Raw genomic sequence first — 18,122 nt, 5'->3', positions numbered from 1 at the left:
GTTCAGTTTCAGATATTTCTTGTTTCAGCTTGTACTTCTTCTCAAGGTCTATAGGCCCCTTCCAATGCTTAGTCAGTGCTAACCACAGGGTTTTAAATCTGTTCCACCTGTCACTTCCAGAGAGGTTCCCTCTTCTTTGTTTATTTTGGCTTCCTCTGTTTTCAAGTCTGTTCAGTATCTAATTTCCGCCCTGACACAAGGGGTGAAGGTAGTCACTTATTTAAGCTCACTTGTTCAGTTGTGTTCTGGGGAGGGAGGAACACTACAAACAAATATCACTGGCTTGTGTGGGGAGTGCTTGCAGTGTATGGATCACACTGGGTTTGACATAGCTCAAGGCGACATGTTCTTTCCAGGACTACACTGCTTAGGGTCCAGGTTGCTCTGCAGGGTTACTGTCCAAAGCAGATGCTGCGTTTTGTGCACTTCCCAAGTCTAAGCTGCTCAGATTTAGTTTCTCGGGCACTCTGCAAGGGCACAGACTCGATTGGGTGTGCGTTTTGTGCCCTTCCCAGGTCTGAGCAGCTCAGGCGACCAGGTACTTGGTGAGCACACTGTTCCAGGTGGGCCGTGGATCTTAATCACCTCACCAGTCCCAGCCACTCGCTTTCCTGGGTGTGGCACGAGAGCACCATCTCAGGTGTGCCATGTAACTCTTCTGGGGAGCTGATCTCTGGCTGTGACCGTCCTGGCAGATGTTATCAGTCCAGGATCCCAGGAAGACGTGGTTAGAAGAGGGAGCCTGCTCACAGTTTGGTGGAGGATGCTGGTCTCTGGAGCCAAGATTGCCCCTTGCCTTCCAGCTCTGACTGTTGCATGCCTGCCTCTCTGCCTCCATTGGTGGGGATGGGCCTGTATGCAACTGGCTAGCTCTTCTTTGGTGTTCACTCAGTCCTTTGTTCTGTGAGTAGGCCAGGCTGCACATGAGGTTAGAGCCTTTCACGGGAAAGTTCTCTTTTTTTTTTCTCTCTCTCTCTCTGGCTATCCCACAATTTCGGTTGCTCTCTTATGTTAGCTCCCTCAGATGGTCCTCAGGGCATTCAGGCCTGGTCCTTATCCTAAGCATACAGCCTGCACCTCCTTATCCAGCCCCTGCTCACTGGTGGTGGATGTGAGCATCTGGGCTACTTCTCTGTTGGGAGTTGCAGTTAGGCGTGTTTTCTGTTTTTTTGTTTTTGTTTTTTTTTTTTTTCTCCTGGTTATTTTGCTCTCTGAGATTCCAAAACTTCCCACAGACCCACCCATGAGAGGGTTTACTGCTGTGTGGAAACTTTTCCTCTTTCACAACCCCCTCCCCAGGATGGGTCTCCGTCCCTAACTCTTTTGTCTCTCTTTTTGTCTTTTATATTTTGTCCTACCTCCTTTTGAAGGGAATGGGCTGCCTTTCTGGGTGCCTGGTGTCCTCCGCCAGCATTCAAAAGTTGTTTTGTGGAAGTTGCTCAGCATTCAAATGATCTTTTGATGAATTTGTGGGAAAGAAAGTGGTCTCCCCGTCCTATTCCTCCACCATCTCGGGACTGGCCCCCTTATTTATATTTTTATTGAAGTACCATTGATTTAAAATGTTGCATTAGCTTCAGACATACAGCAAAATGATTCAGCTATATATATGTGTATATGTATATATTCAGCTACATAAAAGTGTGTGTGTGTGTGTGTGTATATATATATATATATATATATATCTCCCTTTTCAGATTCTTGTTCCTTATAGATTATTATTAAAATGTTGAGTAGTTCACTGTACTATATGGTAGGTCTTTGTTGATTGTCTACTAATATATAGTAGAGTGTATAGTTTAACCCCAAACTACTTTTTATTTAAAATTTTAGAACTCATTGTTTTAAATTCCACCTTTGTTTCTTTTATTAAATATATTTTTAATGGAGCATAATTACTTTATAATGTTGTATTGATTTCTGCCATAAAACAAGGAGAATCAGCCATAAGTATACATATATTCCTTCTCTCTTGAGCATCCCTCCTACCTTCATCACGTCCCACCACTCCAGGTTGTCAAAGAGCAACAGGCTGATGTGGAAGAACCTAGAACCTGTTATACAGAGTAAAGTAAGTAAGAAAGAGAAAAACAAATATATTAACACATATATATGGAATCTACTGATGAACCTATTTGCAGGGCAGGAATAGAGACAGACATAGAGAATGGACTTATGGACACAGAGCGGGAAGGGGAGGGTGAGATGATTGGAAGAGTAGGATTGACGAATATATATTAACACGTGTAAAGTAGATAGCTAGTGGGAAGCTGCTATATAGCATGGGGAGCTCAGCTTAGTGCTACTGGCCTTCTGCACAAGTTGTTCCAATAATTTATGCATGCAAGGCACTAACTTCTCCTAGTGTTACTGCAGTCTGAACAAAATAGCTTTTACAGCCTTTGGGACTGCCGTACAAGTGATACAGCCAACCCAAAGTTGCCACATCAGTGTAAAGTGATGTAAGTATGGGCATTACAAGAAAACATTGCTTGGACTTTTAGCTTTCCTGTCATCCTCTAGTGGCAGGTATCATGAAAAACACGATGGACTTTTAAGGGTTAGTGAGAGAACGTGGAGGGCAGTGGTCCTTCAAGCGGTCAAAAATACTGCCCATGGTTTAAATTATATTAAATTCATGTCCTTATGGCATAACTCAGCAATATTTAAATTTACAACAAATGAGGAGCTCAACCACAGAGACATTTCTATCTCTGTTTGTGTATATATCCACACCAGACACAACCCAATTATTGTTTTTACTAACATGGAAACCCAGGCACTGCTATGCATAGAAAAGAAACATTCACCTGGTACTTTTATCTTTCCTTTCTTCCTTATAGAAAACCCAGAGCTTAGGCACCACCTTCTTGATCCTGATAAGAACCTGATGTGGACCAATGATTCTGAAACCATCCTTAGCCCGTGTTCATCATCATCTAGTATAAGCCAAGAAAGTACCCACCACTTTCTGGAGAAAGAGGTGACCTTATATGCCATCCATGTACTTTGGTCCACTGAAGACACTGTGGAAGCCAAAAGGTGGACCTAAACCATTCCCTCAACAGGTAACACCATATGAATACCCGGGGACAAGTCAGGTCCCCTAGAGCTGAGTACAAGGTGACCTCCAAGTTTAAGCCATACCTTATTATTATGCCCCGTCTCACCTGAGAATTTCCTACACTTGCCAGTGTTGACTTCATGTCTATTGGTGGTTCATCCAGGCCTAGTAATGTACACTACTGTTGACAAGGTCTGTCTGGACACTGTACCACACACATGTAACAGGGAGTCTTAGAACACAAGTCAGATTGGAGACAATGGGAACCATGCTGTTGTCTGTTCGGGTTGGTCAGTCCTACTATCATGACCCCAGATACCACCACTGAGGCTAGACCTTCTCCTGTCTCTTCTACTAGAGCAACATTCATCCTGGCTAAACCAGACTCTTTGGATACAGCTTATGACTCATAGATGCTTTGTAAACCCTCAGAGCCAGTTTTGACTTAGGATCAAATGAGACAGACACACTGTTATTAAGTAGTGCCTTTAATCACATCGAGCCACTGTCTCTTGAGTCTTATTTGAGGAATGCCCAGAGATAGCATGCACCCAGTATTACAGCCAGGATGCTTGTGGTCAGTGCAATCATATTAAATGTGCAGTAATGCAGAGCCATACTAACAAAGTCTATGGGATTACAATTAGATAAAATTATAGCTCTTAGTAATCCCTGGTGTAATTGAGTCATTTCCTAGGCAGGTTGATAAGAAGTCTAAGGGTCCCCAAGCAGAGAGGGGTCTGGAATTCTCAAGGAGGAAGAAAGGACAAACTTTTTCCCCTCTACATTCCTTAGGATTATGTATCCTGCCTGAGGACAATCTCTGGATTAAACCTTCTGGCTAATCCTGTTATCTTAAAATGTAAATTATGGGAGTAGGTTTGGTCTTTACAAGGACTTCCCTGGTGGCCCAGATGGTAAAGCACCTGTCTACAATGCGGGAGACCTGGGTTCGATACCTGGGTCAGGAAGATCCCCTGGAGAAGGAAATGGCAATCCACTCCAGTACTACTGCCTGGAAAATCCCATGGACAGAGGAGCCTGGTAGGCTACAGTCCATGGGGTCACAAAGAGTCGGATAGGACTGAGCGACTTCACTTTCACTTTCAGTGTATCCTGCCTGAGGACAGTCTCTGGATTAAAACTTCTGGCTAATTCTGTTATCTTAAAATGTAAATTATGGGAGTAGGTCTGGTGAGGTCTTTACAACCTCCAGACATTCTTTGGATTCATTGGAGAGTGTATAACTCTATTGCTAACACTAGCAAGCAGGGTACTCTTTCTACCCCCTTCTGATGTCTATGTCAGAAGCTTTCTCTATCTCCTTTATACTTTAATAAAACTTGATTACTCAAAAGCTCTGAGCAATCAAGCCTCCTCTCTGGCTCCGGATTGAATTCTTCTCCTTCGGAGGCCAAGAATCCCAGCATCTTTGCGTGGTTCAGCAACAACCTTTCATAATGATGAATATAAACCTTGCCAAAACATATACCTTTACAACTAATTGGTTTCTTTTTTTATATGTTATAATGATTTTTTTCTTTATCTAGTGCAAGTCCCATTTATTGATGCTTGCACTGGAAAAAATTGCACTAAGTGACTGAGCACAGCTTACCATGAATTTCCTTCCTGTTTGGGAACTTATATTTTAAATATATATACCCACACTTGATATATTGCATATATGTTGCATACATTCCTTTATATATAAAGGAATATATATATTCTCTCCTGCAAATAGGTTCATCAGTTCTCTCAGGAAAGGCATGTCTAAAGAGTCAGGCACTTCATCCAGTTTGGGAGTTCTTTCCTAACCTAACTCTTCCAGTACAAACTTCCAGATTTACATCACATTCAGTGGGAGGTGGCTTTTCAACAGCTGCAGCACTTACTGCCCACAGGAAACAATCATAGCTTTCGGGTGTGACAGCAAAGACAGTTCTCATGAAAACATATTTGATTCCATGGAGAAATCTAACTACAGTTATGTGGGACTTTTTCCATTCAAAATGACGGCTGAAGTGAAGTGTTAGTCGCCCTGTTGTATCTGACTCTTTGCATCCCCATGCACTCACATTAACAAAATCACACAAATTTGCATGCATATTTATTCATACAAGGGGATGCTCAAATATTTCCTGTCTCACAGCAACATGCTCACATTCATGAACACACATATTTATCGTACACATGTTCATAAGTTCATGGACACACTTAAACATATGTACTCAAAGCTTCATGTTTACATATATGACAGTGATTGTTCATTCATCTGCCAAATATAATCACATACACAAAGTCATTCACACATTATGTCAGACACTGACACACTATCATCCTCCATCACAAATATAGTTTTACATGGTCACACACATTGAGACATTCACTCACACACACACACACACACACACGTATACTTGATGTTAATGTGCTCACACACTCAATAATCTTAAATACACAAACATGCTACAGATTTATTCACATACATAGCTGCTCTCACATAAAATTGTTTTTACACATGTCCATTCTCACTCTCCCATTAACATGCTCACATATACGAATACCCACCATTCATTCACTAAGATACTCAAGAATTCATACAAACACAAACTCACATATATTCACATGTTCACACAACACTCAGTTGCATGAGTTTGCTCAGGAAATCACTTACACACTGGCAGATGTTTATTTTCTTTCATGTACATGCCTACATGTTCAATTATACATGTGCATTAACATACAAAAAATACATATACTGTTACTTACAAATATATTCTCACCTTATCATGCTACTCAGTGCAGTCAACCATGAATATCTTTACACATATATACACACACAAACACACTCTATCCCTCATACAAACAAATATGATCACACATTCACATATTTACACCCTCAAGTGAGGACATGCTTGTACAGTTATTCACTCTTTTTCTGAGGCAAGGAAAGCGACTTTATTCGGAAAGCAGCTGATGGATAAGATGGCAGGCTAGCACCTCCAAATAACCATCTTGTGGGTGTCTGGATGCCAGGTTCTTTTGTAGATCAGAGAGAAAGAAGCAATGAGGAACTAAAGACAAAAGGCAGAATTGAGAGTGAGAGGCAGTGAGGAAGTAAAGTGAAAGGGTCTTCAGCCATGCAAAACATCTCCAAGTGAATGGCAAGTCTTTGGAAGGGGTATGTGAATCTCTGTTTACAGATGGGAAGGGACAGATTACCTTTCTATGAACTGAACAAAAGCAGTTTAGTTTACAGTCAAGCAGAGGGACAGGGTCCTCTGAGACAAGCTATGAAGTATGATTATAATAACAAAAGCAACAAAAAGCAAGTCAAAGAAACAGTTTACAATATGGATTGAGAATTGACTTCCTCCCTGCAACACTGTCGCAGTCTCTCCCACAATCTTGTGGAAAAAAGGGGTTCTGACCATTCTGCTTAGTCAGATGGATCTTTCTGGGAGTGTCTGCCATCTTTGCCAGTGTTTCAAATATTGAGATTTGTCTTCTTTTTGTTCCTCTTTGGAAGTGTCTTATTTCACACCTGTAGACTTAGAAGTACTGAACTTCAGATCCATGAGACAGCATCTCAAGTTAAGAAATTTAGCACTTTTCTATGTATGGGAAGATGCAAAAGTCAGGTCTCACTAAAATTATTTCCTTGGTATGTACCTCAGTCATCTGGGGCCTGAAATCCTGCATTCTCAGGTTCCTCAGGGTTCACCATAGGGAGTGTTTGCAGCGTGATGACTGCCAGGTGGCAGGCATTCCCATTCACTGGGGCTCACTGGCTCACATTGAAGGACTGGCTCACATTGAAGGACACAGATTTCATGCCTCAGGTCTTCCCCTCTTGGTCATGAATGACCATTATCTGGGAAACATTATGTGATCAACCTTTGTCCCGCGGTGCTGGGAGGCTCATCCTAGTTCAGGCAAACATTCTTAATATGCCACTTCAGGTGTTAAGTTTTGGACCAGGCCCCATCAATAATTAAAAATTCTCTGGATTCTAACTACAATCTAGGAGACATTTTTCCTTGTTGCCTTTTCCCTAGAATCACACTACGGCAATTATTTTATGTTACAAATGTGATTTCCTCAAAACATTTAACCATATACGTTTTGTTGTAGGCCTAGTTACACATTGGTTACTGCATGATACAATAATCTTATAAATTAAACAGGATATAAGTAATACAGACAATGACATAGTACAGCAGGGAGACCCAAGGCACAATTGGAAAACAAAGAACAAATTTAAACACTGATTAGTATAACTAGTTCTAATCCAGTTGCAGTAATCAAGTGACTAAAGGAGCCATGAGTGATTTAATGAGCTTTCTGCAGTTTCATTTTACTGGCCATGCACACTCATGCATGGCTTAATCTTTGAGACAAACATATGTTACTGGCAGGATCAACCAGGTAGAGAGAAAAAGATAAATATTCCAAACAGCATAATCTACCAAATTATTACAAGTCACATTTAGTTGAAGGGGAAGGTTTTTATTACACCTGGAAAACAGATTTCAACCAATAATCCTTTTGGATAGAAACCATAAAAATGGCAACCATATTTACCAGTTTACTCAGTTCTATGTAACTAATCCTTTTTGTTAATAGCTTTATGAAGTCATCAAGTTTCTCAATAGAATTCTTTGATTTTTTACTCAGTTTACTATTATGTTTTGAAATTCAGAAATCTGTAAAGTCCTTTTTATAAATCTTCTTAAACAGGAGGCATTTTTACAAAGGCATCTTAAACAAATTTCCCCTCACACATAGACACATATACCCACAAGCACATATTAATGCTCAACAGTCACACATATAATCTTGATCACATATATAGTCATAGTCAATATGTAAATTTATTCATATGTTAATTCCCTAGACTGCCTGGTTCCACATATGAACATACATGTTCTCTATCGAAATTATTGTGCTCACATATTACATACTCAACACATTCACTTGCGTACAAATTCACTCACATAGTCAAATATACCCATACAACAGTTATCTGACAGATAAATAATATTCATATATTGATTCATAGGCAGGAACAAAGATACCTGTATACTCTGTGACACTAATAAAATTTGTTTACACATGTGTTCACTCAAACTGGCTCACACATTAATTTACAAGGGCATGGTTATAATAGCACTCATACATAATACATTCATATGTTACAGGTACACACACATGCTTTCATATATGCATGCACACACAAACAGGAACATGCTTACACATTCACTTGTGAATGAACATGCTTCTGTTAGGTAGGTAGAATGGGGAAAAGGAGTCCAAAATGGCAGTGGCTAAAAGACAAGGAAGGTCAAAGGAAGGTCCGAGGACCAGAGTGAAGACTTCAGGCAGAACAAACAGCACTCCTGGCTAAGCCCAATTTGCATAGGGCAGGCCCAGGTGGAGGAAAAACATATAAAAGGAGGAGCCAAAGCGCTTTCTCTCAGACTCTCTCTCCCGCGTGCATGCGCACGCTCTCTCTCTCTCTCACTCCCTCCCCACGCACTCCTCCACTCTCTTCTCTTCGAGTCTTGGATTCTCCTGCTATCTTCTAAATAAAATAGAGCTGTAACACTGATTTGCCTAAGAGCTGTAACACGGTTTGTCCAAGACCCGAGAGCTGTGACGTGCCGAGGGCTTTAATGTCCGTTGCTCCAAATCTTTGTTGTGATGAGACAAAGAACTGAGGAACATACACTCGCATGACACTTCCAAACACACATACATTCACTCACAGAAATACATTCTTCCATTAAGAAGCTCAAATTAATAATCACACTTGCAACATTCACTCACAGACATAAAAATGATGGAACATCTATTCACTCAAAACAACATGATCACAAATTTTCCCAAGATAAAGACATATGCTCACTTTCACAGATCCTGCACATATATATACTCTCAAATCCTTCACACATGCAAATGAACACAAACAGAAACATACTCATTTTCATTACAAATAAACATTTTCACACTCATGAAGCTCACACACACAGAGAAGTATTTGCTCAAATGTTTACTCAAACATTAGTGAAAGGTTGTTGCTGAACCACAAAAGATGCTGGGGTTCTTGGCCTCTGGAGGAGAAAAATTCAATCCGGAGCCAGAGATGAGCCTTGATCACTCAGAGCTTTTGTGTAATCAAGTTTTATTAAAGTATAAAAGAGATAGAGAAAGCTTCTGACAGAGACATCAGAAGGGGGCAGAAAGAGTGCCCCCCTGCCAGTGTTAGCAAGGGAGTTATATACTCTCCAATTAGTTATTACAATGAATCAAAAGAATGTCTGGAGGTTGCAAAGATCTTACTAGACGCACTCCCACAGTCCACATTTCAAGATAACAGGATTAGCCAGAAGGCCCTCAGGAAGGAGAAACTGTCCTCAAGCAAGATACATTGCTGCTATATAATCCTCAGTACAGAGTCCAAACCGAGTTGTTTGTTATGTAATCATCAGTTCCAGGCTTAAAGATAAAAACGTTTTATGTGACTAAGACTAAGGAATGTAGAGGAAAAAAAAGGGAAAAAAAAGTTTGTCCTTTTCTCCTCCTTAAGAATTCCAGACCCTTCTCTCCTTGGGGACCCCGGACTTCTTATCAACCTACCTAGGAATTGACTCTGTCATCAGCAACCCCATGCAAACTAGTATGCTTACACATTAATTCATCCACACAAACAAACACCCATGTACAAATTAAAAAATTTAGTCATACACATGAATAGGTATAAATATGTATAAAGTGCTTGAATATACTAACAACACACTTAACAAGGAATGTAGCTCACTCATCAGTTTCAGGCATGCACACACATTTATTCACTGACATGATCATTCTCTTAGGTTACTCACTAATGGATACACTTATATACTCACATATGCATGTTCATTCTCTCATTCAAACAAATATACTTCAACCACCATTTACACTCATGAAATGTTCATACATTTACACACCCAAATATGGTCATATAACCACATACTCAGTCACTCATATATATCAACATTCATATATGTATGTATGTGTGTTCTTCAATTTATGCTCACACACATTCACATATTCACTTAGACACAAACATGGTTTAAAATTCACTTGAACACACTCATTTACACATACCCTGTCCCAGATGCATATCAACATACTGCGTATATAACTTGATTACCATTCACTCATACATACATGCGTATTCAAACATACAAGTAAACTTACGAATTTACTCAAACACAAAATTGACAATATACATGCATATGCAGTGTCACTAATGATAACATTCTCACAATTCACTCACTCAAAAGGGCATATGACAGATTAACTCACAGGCACATACATAGTCTCACATATTCTCTCTTTTACACAGACATGCTTGAAAATTCACTCACATGAGCATGACAATGCATTCATTCACTCACATGAACACACTCACAAAATCACTGACACACTAGACAGTTATTTGTACTTACATGTACAGACTCACACTTCAACTTCCAAAAAATAACCTGATCATAAATGGAGTATGCTTATGTATTCACTTGTACATGAACCTACTCATACTTACAAATGCTTATACAATCACTATATAAATACACTCACACATGAACATGCTTATAAGATGAACCCCATTCACTCACTGAATGCTTACAAATTTACTAACACTCATGGACACACTTATATCCACATGTTCACATGTTCAATCCCACAGACTTACACACATAAATTTGCTTATGTAAATATACCCACAGATTCATTCACACACATAGAACACACTCATACATGCTCATGTTCACTCACTGATACTTTCTTTCATTAATGTATATAAACACACATACAAACAAAGACATATATTCAGTCACACATATGTGAATCCCCATTTCAACATGATTATACACTCTAGTGCTAACACATTGAATCACATACATATATTCACAAAATCATTCACATATATACTCTTACATATAATGGTTTATACAAATCACATGTCCAGTCTTAATTCTATATTTACATACTTGTGCACAAACATCTGTGTGTTCTCTCACAACACACATACCTGCTGTCACTAATGCATATGCTTACAAATTTCCTAAAACAATTCATGCATATATGAAGACATAACACATTCACTAACAGATACATCCTAAATTCTTACACACAAGTAGACACATGGATGCTACCACAAATGCACACATTCTCTCATTCACATGAATATGTTCACAAATGTATTCACATGTAGGACACACTCAGTGTCTCACATGAACACACACATCCTTACAAATTCACTTATGAACACACAAACCCATGATTTTACATTTTCTTTCAACACACTCACACATGTGGACACACTCACATATTTCCACACATGAACATGCTGGTACTTCCACACAGAGAGACTGATATACTTACATTCACTCACACATGAATGAGCTCACACACAGACATACTTGCATGTTCATTGAAACAAATGTGCTCACACATATAGTTACCATTTACCCAGATGTCAAGTTCACACATTAACATGAGTGATCATTGACCCGTGTACATGTATATTAACTCAGTCACATACAAAAACATGCTCACATGCTGTCAAACACAGTGACCCACACTCAGTCACTTGCACACAGATATGCTCACATACATTCATATCAACACATCTACTCAGATACATGAACACTCTGAAAATAGCAGTCATACATTCATTCCCACTTGTACATGGATGTACACCTACAGACAATCACTCCCACATGAACACACATGCATTCAGTCACACATCAGAGCACATTCTTACATTCATTCACACAAATGAACATGCTCACATTAACATTCTTAGATGTGAAAACATGCACACACATTCAGTCACACCTAGATACACTCACATCTAATCACAGGATGCTCACATTGTCATGTAAGCTAAGACGTTGACATTAAATGGCATGAACCTGCTCACATGAAACTGCTTCTATATTCCTTCACAGGAAAGTGTCCATATGTTAACCCATACATGACTGCCATCACATACATGACCATACCTACACATTACCACACGTTTCAGTATAGTCACACCAATACTTATATGTTCATTCAGACATAAACCATATTCAAACATGTGCCTAATGAATGTATTCATATTTTATTATGTTCAAACACACAAAAACCTCTCAAGTTTATATACACAAAGGAAAATTTGACATAAGTGTACATAATCATATTCAGTCACACACATAAACTCACTTAGATACTCATGAACAGATGAAGACTTAAATACATAAACAAACAGAAATAAACATATTGATATATTCACTCACATGAACTTGCTCACAGATGAATTCAGGTGCACAGGCACACCCACATACACTTAAAACTTCACTTAAAATTGTACATCATGCTCATGTATATAAACTTGTTTATACATTTAGTTGCACTAATGAAAAATACATTAATACCTTCATGCACACCAACTTACTCATGCCTTAATTTACACACATGAACATGCTCACATATATACAAATACACACTCACATATAAATGAACACACAAATTCATGTTTCCACAAATACAAGCTTTAACATTTGCATATTCACATGCTCAAAACACAAATGTCTTCACATTATCACTTCCACACAAGGAACACACATTTAGTCATACACAAGCATCATCACATTCACTCACAGAAAAGAACACATATATTACATACAAGCATGCTTATATACTCATTAACACACACATGATGCTATATATTCGCTTAACATTGCATTTCCATATGTACACATAGATGTGTGTATATGTGTGTGTATACTCATGCATTTACTGACAAACTTGTTTGCACATTAGCTCAAGAAAAAATCTAGAAAAACAGAAATATAAAGCATACATTCACTCATAGTCATGAACATACATGACATGCTTACATTTTCATTCAAACACAGAAACATGATCAGATGTATATACTCACACAGTAATTTGCACACAGAGATGAACAAGGGCACATACAGTGAACCTGGTCACAAACTCACAAGTACATTCATTAACAGTCACGTACATGGATATGATCAACATTCACACATACACATACACTCATGCAATGACTCAAAAGCAGATGTACACATTAAGAATCTGACACAAATGAACATGGTTATACATTCACTCACAGGTGAACATGCTACCAGCATGAACATGCTTACAAATTCACTCATATGTATGAACACAGAAAAACACATTAACACACTGATATATGAACAGGCTCAATTCACTCTTACACAAAGAGATGCTCACATACCTCCACAGGTTACACATTCACTCAAATGAACATGCTCACAGATTTATTTCTATTCATAGACAGTCTGTGGTTCCCTGGTGTTGCAGTGGTAAAGGGCCTACCTGCCAGTGAAGAAGATGCAAGAGACACTGGTTTGATCCCTGGGTCAGGAAGATTCCCTGGAGAAGGAAATGGGAACCCACTCCAGTACTCTTACCTGGAAAATTCCATGGATCGGAGGAGCCCGGTAGGCTACATGGAGTCACAAATAGTCAGACAGGACTGAGGACTGAGCACACACACACAGATACACTGACACATGGACATATTCAAATAAAGATAGACTCAAGTTAACATGGGTATACATTCACTCACATACTCGAATATACCTCACATACACTGTGTCACTCATACATTTACTTACATGCATGAGCATACTCATCCTAAAGTTGTTCACACAGTCACATGTACAGACATTGTCACACACACAAGTATGGTTACAAATTCCTTCATACACATAGACACCCTGACATCTAATCAATTGCACATAGACATGCTCACAGATACTTTGTGGTCACTAGTCACTCAAATCAACAGCATATTCTTCATATTTACACATTCACAGATTCACTAAGACACAAGAAACGCACATATACACGCACAACAGACCTAAATTCTCTAATATTGGAGCATATTCACAGACTGAAAACATATTCACCTATTTATTCATATGTATAGACACATTTGGTCTTCCCTCATGGTTCAAATGGTAAAGAATGTGCCTTCAATGCAGGAGACCTGGGTTCGATCCCTAGCTTGGGAATATCCCCTGGACAAGGGAATGCTCCCCACTCCAGTATTCTAACCTGGAGAATTCCATGGACAGTGGAGCCTTGTGGGCCACAGTCCAAGGGGTCAGAAAGAGTCAGATGCCTCTGAGCAACTAACACATTCACTTTCATAACGTGCTCTCTCATTTACTTTCATAGACACACTCATGTAGCCATACACATTCCCTTATACAAAATGCTCACATGTCCACTAAGACATCAACATGCTTACAAATTCATTCACAGACACATATATGCTCACAACAGTACACTCAGGTGCCCTTATATGTGCATATTAATATATTTAGAAAGAGGAGCATTTTCATGTATTTATATGAATACAAATTTTCTCACAGGCATCACAAAGCTTATACCTACACACACAGATGACTCACATAAAAACACAAACTCATATCGTTTTCACAAAAATACTCACACATTAACAAGCTTACACAAATGAACAGTTACATACTCACTCATGAAAATGTCGTTACACATACATTCCCTCAAACTAGCTCACACATTCACTTACACACATTCAAATATGATCCCAGTCATATACAATTCCCCATGTAGAAGATACAAGCAGCATCATACTTACATTCTCACAGGTGAATATGCTCACACTTACTATTAAGTTCCCACATCTACACACGTAGAGGTATTCAAGTGTACTCATATGCACACACTTGGACATTAACTCACAGAAATATACTCCACTTTCACATGATCAAAAACAGACATTCATCTCACATACATGAATATGCTAATATTCATGCCCATGGTCACACATTCACTCATCCATATGAAAAGTCCATTTACTTCAACACACAAACTCATATTTAAATAGGCTCCCATGCTCATTCTTACACATGTGGTTATAGACATGCACAAGGTCACATTGACTGGCACAAACATGCTCTCACACTTGTTCACTCATAATAACTGCTCACACATTCACTTGAATGTGATAACAAATTAAATCAGTTATACTTACATCCATATACTCATAGTCACTCACATACACATTAACATGCCCAGAAGTAGGAATGTGCTCACACTCACCAAGACACTCTCACATTCACTCACAATCACACAAAATTCATTCAAGTATTCTGGGGTTCTGACCATCCATGTGAATCTGAATATATTTAACATATAATCTACCATCACAATATAATGTTTCTGTGAATCCAGGGTTTTGCATGCATGGATTCAACTAATCATATATTGTGTAGTACTGTAGTATTTGCTATTGAAGAAATCTGCATATAAGTGGACCTGCACTGTTCAAACCCTATTGTTTAAGAGTCAGATGTACTTTTAAAATATCATACAGGGGAATTCTTTGGTAGTCCAGTGGTTAGTACTCAGCAGTATCACTGCTGTGGCCCCATGTTCCTTACCTGGTTGGGGAACTAAGATCCTGCAACCTGCACAACATATGTGTGAAAGTTGCTCTGCTGCTGCTGCTGCTAAGTCGCTTCAGTCATGTCCGACTCTGTGCAACCCCATAGATGGCAGCCCAGTAGGTTCCCCTGTCCCTGGGATTCTCCAGGCAAGAGTACTGGAGTGGGGTGCCATTGCCTTCTCTGGTGAAAGTCGCTCAGTTGAGTCTGATTCTTTGCGACCCCATGAACTGTAGCCCTTCAGGCTCCTCTGTCCACTGGATTTTCCAGGCAGGAGTACTGGAGTGGGTTGCCATTTCCTTCTCCAGGGGATCTTCCTGACCCAGGGATCAAACCCAAGTCTTGCGCATTGCAGGCAGACTCTTTAACAGTAAGCCACCAGGGAAGCCCAACATGCCCTCCCCTCCCCCCCACCCAAATATCAGGCAAGTGAACAGGCTTAAATTTTTACACTCACACACAAACATGGTAATATCCATGGATATGTTAGTTGTTCACTCATGCATGCACAAACATTTCTTTAATCACACAGATATATTCCTATTAACACACTTACACTTGAAGAGGCTCACCCATTCATTTTCCCACACAGACACTGCTATATAAAGGAACCAAAGATGGCCTCATTTTACTTCTTTACAGCAGGCTGTAACCCATTAGCTGAAAAGCCAGTGAGCACCAAACTCAGTTTTTACATACCAGTTGGTTTAAACATTGGGTTGGGTCAAAGAATTTGTTTGGATTTTCCATAACATCTTGCAGAAAAATCTGAACAAACTTTTTGGCCAGTCCAATGTATTCCAAAAAAGCAGATTTTAATCCATTTAGAGTACTTCTATGGTGGTTCAGTGGTAAAGAATCCGCCTGCTAGTGCAGGAGACGCAAGAGACTCAGGTTCGATCACTGAGTTGGAAAGATCGCCAGAGAGGGAAATGAGTAGCCACTTCAGTAGTCTGCCTGGGAAATCCCATGGACAGAGAAGCTGGGTAGACTACAGTCCATGGGGTTGCAAAAGAGAGTGACACAACTTAACAACTAAAGGAGAACAACAATGAAAATGTGAGGCTTTTTTCTCTACGTGTTGGGGCCAGAACACTGGAGCATTAGGAGTGTGCTGCTCTCCAGGGGCTAATTGCCCTCAAGATCCGATGCACTGAACTGTGCCTTCTTTTCCCCTTCTATGATGCCAGCCAAGAGCCCTCACTTTACCTTTGCCTCCCTTAGCAAAGGGAGGGAGGTAGTCTGGGAGCCCAGTTTTCCATCCTGATGAGGCTCCAGAGCCCTATCATAAAATGCATTGGCTAACCCTCTTCCACCACTTTCAGAGGAGAGGCACTCTGGTTTATCTCAAAGGTGTCCAGGTCTTTCACAATTACCTTGGCAGTAAATTTGCTTGTTTCAACCCACAAAGCAAGCTTTTGGGCATAAGTTCTTTGAAGGAAAAAGTAGATTTTGCGTTTTTTACAGACGGTAGTTGCAGGATGAGGTGCCCCACACTGCCAACCCCTCTCCCAGTTCTCCAGCTGCCACAGACCTGGAGCTGGGGCTGAGCCAGGGATGACGGCAGAGGCCAGAATGAGCAGAGAGTTTGGCAGTACCCAAACCATAATAGGCAGGACCTATCTTTTTGATTGGTTCCTGGCATTTGTGGGATTTGCTTACCTCATGATTCCATCAGGGTAGGCGGGGCCAGTTGTGCACAGGGTTTTTGATTCCTAGCTGGCAGCTGGAAGTGCATCCTACCTAGTGCTCTTAGAATCCAGGGATTCCTTCGCAGCATGCTTTGTGGAGTACTCTACTCTCCGCACCCAGGCTCAGGGACCCTGATTGATTCTCACCTTCCCTGCCTCCCTTGCCAAGATGGTCTTAGCTTAGTATCATATCTGCAGAAAAACAAGCTTCCCGCCACACCTCGTGGTTAGCCCGCTCACCCCCTCCTCTGTCTTCTGCCAGGTCTGTAGCAGTCTCCAGTGTTCAGAGCAATGGAGTCCGGATGAGAAGCAAGTCCCTGTGCATCTATGGCTCACCAGGATCCAGCTCTTGGAAGGGTGACGACCACAATTCCACCTGAAAATTCCACTTTGACATCTAACCTCTCCTCTGATGTTCCTGACTTCGCTCTGCACTTCTTTAATTGGTAAGCAGGAGTGAGAGAGTCGATTCCTAGGCAGATTGATAAGAAGTCCAGGGGTCCCCAAGGAGAGAGGGGTCTGGAATTCTCAAGGAGGAAGAAAGGACAAACATCTTTTTTTCCTTTGCATTCCTTAGTCTGTAAGTTTTTTTCTTTAAGCCCAGAACTGAGATTACACAACCAACAACTAAGTTTAAACTCTGTACTAAAGATTATATAACAATAATGTATCCTGCTTGAGGACAGTTTGTCCTTCCTGAACACCTTCTGACTAATCCTGATATCTTAAAATATATATAATGGGAGTGGGTCTGGTAGGATCTTTCTGTGGTTAAGTTCTAATCCTGTTATCTTAAAATGTAATTGTGGGAGTGGGTCTGGTAAAATGTTCACAAACTTGAGACATTCT

The 18,122-nt window shown here is 40.1% G+C and overlaps 1 long non-coding RNA gene across 1 annotated transcript; it reads left to right on the top strand.

Annotated features, from left to right (window-relative positions):
- The first annotated feature begins 1,689 nt into the window (after positions 1-1,689).
- On the top strand, positions 1,690-17,621 carry LOC133243007 (uncharacterized). The gene is made up of 3 exons (XR_009734945.1): positions 1,690-2,071; positions 2,844-3,068; positions 17,536-17,621. It is a non-coding gene; the product is annotated as an uncharacterized LOC133243007 (long non-coding RNA).
- Positions 17,622-18,122: the final 501 nt, after the last annotated feature.

This window comes from Bos javanicus, chromosome X (assembly GCF_032452875.1).
Source record: "Bos javanicus breed banteng chromosome X, ARS-OSU_banteng_1.0, whole genome shotgun sequence".
Classification (NCBI taxonomy): domain Eukaryota; kingdom Metazoa; phylum Chordata; class Mammalia; order Artiodactyla; family Bovidae; genus Bos; species Bos javanicus.
The sequence above is the reverse complement of the archived record's forward strand: the minus strand, read 5'-3'. Positions and strand labels throughout refer to the sequence as shown.